Genomic DNA, 7,841 nt, shown 5'->3' with positions numbered 1-7,841 from the left:
CAAGCGTCCATATTTTATGAGATGGGTGTGAGAATGTGTTGGTTTGGCATAACTGTGTCCATCATAAAAGCAGAATATAAAGTGAAAGGAAAGAAGCCTTAGTTAGCTTATTTAGTATTGCACTGAGTAGTACTCAACATGACGAGTAAACTGAACTATGTTTAAAATCAATGAGGCGCCCTTAAGGTGAGACCTGCATAAGTGGTAAGACTATAAAAAAAACACCTATCCCTTCCAGAGCACACTCCCTGTATAATACACTTACCTGCATGTTTTGCAGCAGCTACTTATCTCTGTGGACATGCCGGAGTCCTGAACCATGTTGATGTTGGTCTGATGCTCCTACGAATGAATGCTAACCGCACTGACTGACTATCAGCAGCCTATCAGTTATTACTGTACTTCAAAGCTGGGGTGTGAGCTCGGCAGGCTGAAGGTCTCTGCTCTAGTGTCTGATTTAGGAGATCAACCCAAACAGCCCAGAGTCAATTACCAGGCTTAGCTGGGATATGAGCTAAAGTTGCTAAGATGTCCTCCAACATACGGGAAACAGAAAGGCTGAGAGAGAGAGAGAGAGAGAGAGAGAGAGAGAGAGATAGAGAGAGAAGGCAGGAGAGAAAGTAAGAATAGAGAGTGAGAGGGAAAATATCAGATAGAGAAACCTTGGAGGCCATTTCAATACTTTCCTCCAATTTATCTCCCTCGTCTGTCCTCCCCTGCCTCCCTCCAAACACCTGCAGGTACAGAACAGATTTCCACTGAGCAGTTTTATTTGAATAATTCCTTCTCGTTATATATATGTATTAAACCAAAATTGGGGGAGATCAGAGAAAGGGGATTATGCATGAGTGGTAACTAGTCTCTACTGTTTTTTTTCCCCTCTTTTTCTCACTGCTAGTACGTGAAGAGAATCAGTGCGAGCTGTGGAGACAGGCTGTGGCTTTAAACACTCAGGTCACTGATAGGCTTCACCCAGTGGTGTAGTGGTCCCTGGAGAAGTGGGTATACTCTCAGTTTTCACCTTTTTTTTTTTTTTTTTTTTTTCTAAAGTAGTCCAGAAAAAAGCCCTGTTTTAGAAACAGTGACATGTAAGACTATGATTTAGTTTACCCAAAAATCTGTCATTTCTACTTGCTCACTATTATAAAATGATCATGACTTGATTAGGAGCAGTTTGTAGTTACTACTGGTCACACAAGCAGCCTGGATGAATGTAAAATGTATTTATCATGAGGCAAACATGGTGTTATCTCTTCTCCTCTAAATGTGCAGTCATATTGCCACTGGCAATTTGCCAGTAGTTTAAAATAATGATTGATTTGGAAACCACCTTAAAACTTACCTCAGAATTATGTCTTCCATCAACTGGGGTGGCACACCGCCGCTTGTGTTATTTCTTCATCTGTTGTTTGGTCTGCTGCCGTTATCGTAGTCAAGTGGCACCTGAGGTTTTTTTTGTTTTTTTTCACTGGCACCTGAGGTATTAGCGATATTTTCCTCGGCATGACCCGCCCTACTCTGCCTCTGATTGGCTCATCAGTCCTCATGCCTAAAGTTAACCAATCTAATCAGTGAAAACAGCGAGTACCAGCCAATTAGAGGCAGAGGAGGGTGGGTCATGGCTTCACTATCCTTGAGGAAAAAATGGGCAATCTGGCTCACAGATATTACTGAATGGTGCGCATCAGGGGGGATTTAGAAGTGGGTATACGCAATGCTGACTGAAAAATAAGTAGGTATACGCCGTATACCAGCGTATACCCTGGACTACACCACTGGCTTCACCTAACCAGGCACCGTTACAACTTCAACTTTAATGTGATTAGGGATGGGTATAGCCAACTATTTCCCGGATCGATTTGATTCTGATGCACAAGGTCCAGATTCGATTACTATTCAGATTCAATTCTATATTAATTAGGTTAAGGATATAAAAGAGATTCTCAGAGAACTTATGCTGTAAATTGTACATGCAAGAAGCAACTCTCACATTTTTTTTTTTAAATTGCACCAGGTTAATTAAAACTTTAAACATAAAAAAAATCACCCCAAAAAGTACGTTTAAAATACTTTTTACTTATGCATAAAAGGCGTATAGATAAATTTTTGGGGCACCTGGGCAGCTCACCTGGTAGAGTAGGCGCCCATATATAGAGGTTTCCTCCTCGACGCAGCTGCCGCGTGTTGGACTCCGACCTATGACCCTTTGCTGCATGTCATTCCCCCCCTCTCTCCCCTTTCATGTCTTCAGCTGTCCTATAAAAATAAAGACCTAAAATTTTATAAATCGATATCAGAGCACTTGAAAAAGATTAATTTTAATTGGAGAATTGATTATTTTAACCCAGCCCAAAATGTGATATTAGCTATTGTGTGTGTGATTTGTAGCAACTTAATAAAAGAGTACGATTTGCTGTATTATAAAGGGGGTTGTTAGTTGTGACAAAGCCACAGAGAATTATGACCTGAGTCTGCAGTTTCCCTCAGATTAAAGCAGTTTTTTTAAAGCCTTTTTTTTTTTTTTTTTTAATTTAAAAATTATTTTTAGCCCGCAAACTCTGCTTTTATCCGTTTGCAGCACAGGCAGCAGCAGACAGCTGTTTCCAACAAACAAAGTCGGATAAACCCACTGTATACTACCTGCCCACAACCCGTACAGTTGCCATGAAGGGTGGACTTAGACCAAAACTGTTTTTTGAAGCAGGCTGTAAACATGCGTAATTCTGCTGTTAAGTTGGGCATTTTAACTTGGGGGTCTATGGGGATAGACTCCCTTTTGGAGCCAGCTTCAAGTGGCCACTCAATGAACTGCAGTTTTTGGCACTTCCACGTTGGCTTGATTTTTCAGCACCGGAGGTTACTACTTGTTAGCGACTAGCTAGTAGTGTTTTAATCGAGTCACCAACTGTCGAGTCCAAATCAAGTCTCGAATCCCCAGTGTTCGAGTCCTAGTCCAAGGTCAAGTCACCATAGAAGAGTCAGAGTCGAGTCACCATTACCTGAGTTCGAGTCAGAGTCGAGTCATGAGTCCAGAGAATAGCGACTCAAGTTGGATTTGAGTCTAGGACTCGAGTCAGATTCCAGGACTCGAGTAGTCCATCACTGCCTAATACACATGAAAGTAGTCAGAAACTTCTGAGTCCTATTTCATGAATGCTCAAGTCTGATTTCATAAATCCTCGAGTCCGAGTCATCAGTGCGCGAGTCCAAGTCATGTCACGAGTCCAGAGAATAGTGATGCGAGTCGGACTCCAGAACTCCATCACTGACTGGTTAACATTTAGCAGCATACTGTACTGTACATGCACAGCAAGCAAGCTAACATTGAGCAATAGTATTTATTGATACTAAAAATATCCTATATGTCGTAATCGGAAAATAAATGCTACATTTGGAGAAAAAAAGGCCTTATTCGGAATATCCACTACTGGAATGTAATGTGTGAGGAAAAAAATGTAGCAATGAAAGACCATAAACATGATTGATGGTTCATATCATAACACACTAAGGTTTACTAGTCAGTTACATTTCTTGAAGCAATTTCCCCCAGAATCTCTGAGTTGCTGAGTGGAAGCAGGGCCAGTGCACTGTTCAACATCATAAAAGCCCAGATATATCTGGGAGGGTCAGATTGATCTATTAGAGGCCCTCTGTTGACATCACATCCACCATGCCCTGTGCTTATGCTTGCTAAACGCCTTGTGCTCTCCACCGAAGCTTTCTGCTGAAATAAGCAGTGCTCGGGCTCCTTGAGGTGAGACAACCTATGCTGCATCGCGCCCCGGATCATCCATAACCATGGAACTGCGGCACTGATAAAACATTCAGCCAACAGAGGAGGAAAAAAGCAGGCAGGCGGGCGGGGGGATGGGGGGACTTTGGCAAACAATGTCTTTAATACATTCATTCAATCAGCCTTGTCAGAAGCAGTGTAGCCTCAAGGTGGTACTGTATTTGATTCTCAAACTGGCCTTTGATTGCAAAAGGGAATGGCCCCCCTTGTGACACTGAGGACAAGTAATGCAATTACTCCACTACTCTATGTTCTTCAGGCAATTAATTTTTTTTTGATTTGCTGTGTATTTCCTGGGCCTCCTTCCTCATTAGTAATGATTAATCACGGAGTAGCCTACTTGTGTCTTGGGGTTCAGTCTCACGGTCTTACTTTTACCCAGTGTTAGAGCCATGTGAAACAGCGCAGAGTGATCCCTGCTCTCTCGGGTTAGGTGTCACATTTTTTGTAGCGTTTCAAATCAATAGTCTAGATTAAAGGCATTGACGATTTTTTCAGGTGTGAAGGCAAGATGTTTCTAATTTAGCTCGGAATCATTTTTTTTCTGCTGACAGATTGTCTGAGGCGAGTTTTAATTAAAATGTAAACTACAAGATCAGCTGAGTTAGAAAACAAAGTTGGAAACAGTCGGAATAAAATAAACATGCATTCCTATCCCTCTGATAACTGGCAGCGCGGACCAGATCTGGGAAAAAGATTGTCCGAGCTTTCCAGCAGCAGCTGCAGCTGTAGCAGCCTCCCCTCCTCCCCTCCCCGCCCCGCCAGTGGTCTCTTCCAAATGGAAGGCATGGGGAAGAGGGTGGTGGGGAGGAAGGCGGGAGAGAGGGTGCAGGGAAGAGGAAGTTATCACCAAATTGCCATATCTACAAAGCTCTCCCTGCACGCCACAGATTTTCCCTCTTTAATCTGACACATACAGCCTCATGCCTTCTAAAACCCTGCAAGGCGCTGTGAAGCTCAGCATCCTGGGCTGAAAGAACACCGCAGCCAAGAGAGAGGGGAGTCAGAGGGATAGACGGAGAAACAGAAAAAGAAAAGATAACGCATGTGAGAGAGGGAGAGGGAGAAAGAAAGAGCCCATTTTATTTGTTCTTTGGAGCAAACATGCGCCCGGCTTTATGAAGGGAGTTAAATCGCGGAGGTTAATTGAAAAATGAGATAAACAAAGGCTGTGAAAAGCAGAGGGAACGATTGTGGCTGGCAGCGGAGGCGGGCCACCACTGAACCTCCTTCAGACTGTGCAACCCTGATAAAAAAGCACAGTTAATTGTCTCGCAATTTCTTCCACTTAATTTCACTCCAATTAGAGAAAAAAATTGCTGGGAACTGTCTTCTTCCTTTCATTGCTATGCACGTACTGTACCTCCATAGAAATGACTTTAATAGGTGGATCTTTCTGTAGACAAGCTTTCGTTTTGTCATGAAGTCATGCTCGGAAAAGATGTTCCAATGTCTCGGAAATAAGAAACATTATGTCCAAAACAATCTTCTTTTGAGTTCTCACAATTTCACAGCATGGTTAGCAGTGAATTTTCCAAGTCTGACCGAATGAAGTTCAGCTCATTTGGTGACTAATAACTCCCCCCGTGAATAAATGAGGCAGCGCTGTGGGAGCCACAATGCTCGTATATCACGTTACTGTAGAGACGTCTCAAAGGATCAAAAGCTGTCCATTGGTTGAAGACCCCTTTTTGAGGTAAGAGGCACATTGAAATGTCAAAGCACTTAAAAGGGAATAAGTGGCCCGCGAGATCACAGCAGTGAATGTTCTGTAAGAATTAGTTCTAAGTGAATTTCTAAATAACAATATAAGGCATGTGTGAGGAAGCATACCAGCAAAACCACACTTTGTATTTGTAATATGGAATGACTGGAATGTGTTTGCTTATATATGGAGCTGAAGTGATGCTGGAACTTCCTGTTCCACAAGTAAAGGCACTTTCACACCTACAGTTTGGTGATCTCGGTGCGATTCACACTGCACTTTTTCAAACGCACCAAACACTGTAAACACGCATCACGCGATCGAGACAGTCACTTGTTTATTGGACAGAATATCCGAAACTCACCGACACTTCCTGGTCTCAGAAATAATAAGGTACTTTACTTTATTGGCACATACACATAGCGAAATTCATTCTCTGCATTTAACCCATCCCTTAAGGGAGCAGTGGGCAGCCATTTACAGCACCCAGGGACCAACTCCAGACCTGAGCCAGTGCCTTGATCAAGGGCACTGACTGGAGAACCTAGTACATTATTTTTTGATGGTGGGGGAAACAAGAGCGCCAGAAGAAAGAAAGGCCCGGAGCGACCTGGATTTGAACCCAGAACCTTCTTGCTGTGAGGCCACAGTGCTAACCATTGGGCCACCATGCTGCCCAATGGAGCAACACCAAATGTATTTATTGATATATTGTTTCTAATATTTTAGAAGAAGGTGAACAATGAGCAGCTGATAGACAGCGAGTGAAAGAGAGAGAGAGATGATGATGTCACGCAGACTGATGATGTCACACAGACGACCAGCGATGTGTGCTCAGAACAGCTTATGGATCTGAAAGTTATCATCACGTAAATCATCATATATAGGTCCCTAAATTGTGTGCAAGGTTGAAATTGCAGGCTAGTAAATGCTCTGTTTTTGGTTCACTTCCTGTATTTGGGTCGGATCACGTTCTCACCTGAAGAGAACCGAGACCCCTGTTTTCGAGCGGACCAGAGGGGGGGATGAGCCTTCACACCGCCCCAAACCAACCAGACTATCCGACCAAACGCTCCAGGGTTCGTTTTTAAACGGATCAAACAAGGTAGGTGTGAAAGCAACCTAAGAAAACTTCATACAAAATCACATCAACGTTTGTAAAAACTAAAATTACTATCCAGCCTTGGAACTTAAAGTGCCCATATTATGAAAAAAACACTTTTTCTGGGATTTGGGGTGTTATGTTGTGTCTCTGGTGCTTCCACACACATACACACTTTGAAAAAAATCCATCCATGGTGTTTAGAGTGAGATACGGTTTCTGAATGTGTCCTGCCTTCAGTTTCTGGGTGAGCTGTTCAAAATCGGCACGGCTTGTGACGTCACAAGCCGAAACGAGCAGGCTAACCGCAACCATTAGCTCGTAGCATGCTAACGCTAGCATGCTAACACTAGCATGCTACCTCGTTCTCAATAGCAAAGCACTGCTACAACACACACAAGTTCACCATAATCTACAAAAGAACTACTTACATGTGCGCCCTCATTTAGAAGTCTCCCAGCTAATCCTGCCTTGTAACTGACCGAAGTTGTAGAAACAGCCTTTCTTTTACTGTCTATGGAGCTAGCTAGCTGACATGAGCTACATCTGGGCTACTGGGCATGTGCAAGTGCAATCAAAGATAGTACAGAAGAAGAAGAAGAAAAGAGGTCTCACTCTGTAGCTAAAACAGAGACCAGCTGAAAAGAGGATCTACAGCAGTGAGAGAGAGCACTGCAGTACAACACAAATATGGTGTTTTTTGAAATTTAAACCATGTAAACCTATTCTGGTACAACCTTAAAATACAATTATGAACCTGGAAATGAGCATAATATGGCTGCTTTAACATTATTCAACAGTATGTACTTTTACACAAAAATATATTTTTGTGTAAAAGTATAAAATACCATTTTCAAAAGGTGATAGCACAATCTTTAATTTTGACATTAACAGAAAAGTAAGACTACTGTCTTACTTATTTCTTCTCCATATTGGCTGAGGACAACATACTGTAGCTCACCCTGCTCTTTCCTCTGCTCATTCCAAAGATACAGGACACTTCACAGATATACTATATCTTTGAGAGCAGCTTTGGCACACCAAATCCTCTTTAAAAAATAAAATGCTACAAAACAACAACAAAAAACCCCGGAAATATCTTCATTTTAGATTTGTGGCTGACTGAAGACTCATGCCTCACGGACACCGAGGCGTGATTAGCATATGTTCTGAGCATACAGAATGAATCTGAGGGGGGATATACATACATTAGGAGTTGTCCCATTAGTAGCCCGGCAGAA

This window comes from Sander lucioperca, chromosome 16 (genome assembly GCF_008315115.2).
Source record: "Sander lucioperca isolate FBNREF2018 chromosome 16, SLUC_FBN_1.2, whole genome shotgun sequence".
In the NCBI taxonomy this organism is placed as follows: domain Eukaryota; kingdom Metazoa; phylum Chordata; class Actinopteri; order Perciformes; family Percidae; genus Sander; species Sander lucioperca.
This window is presented reverse-complemented; position numbering follows the sequence as displayed.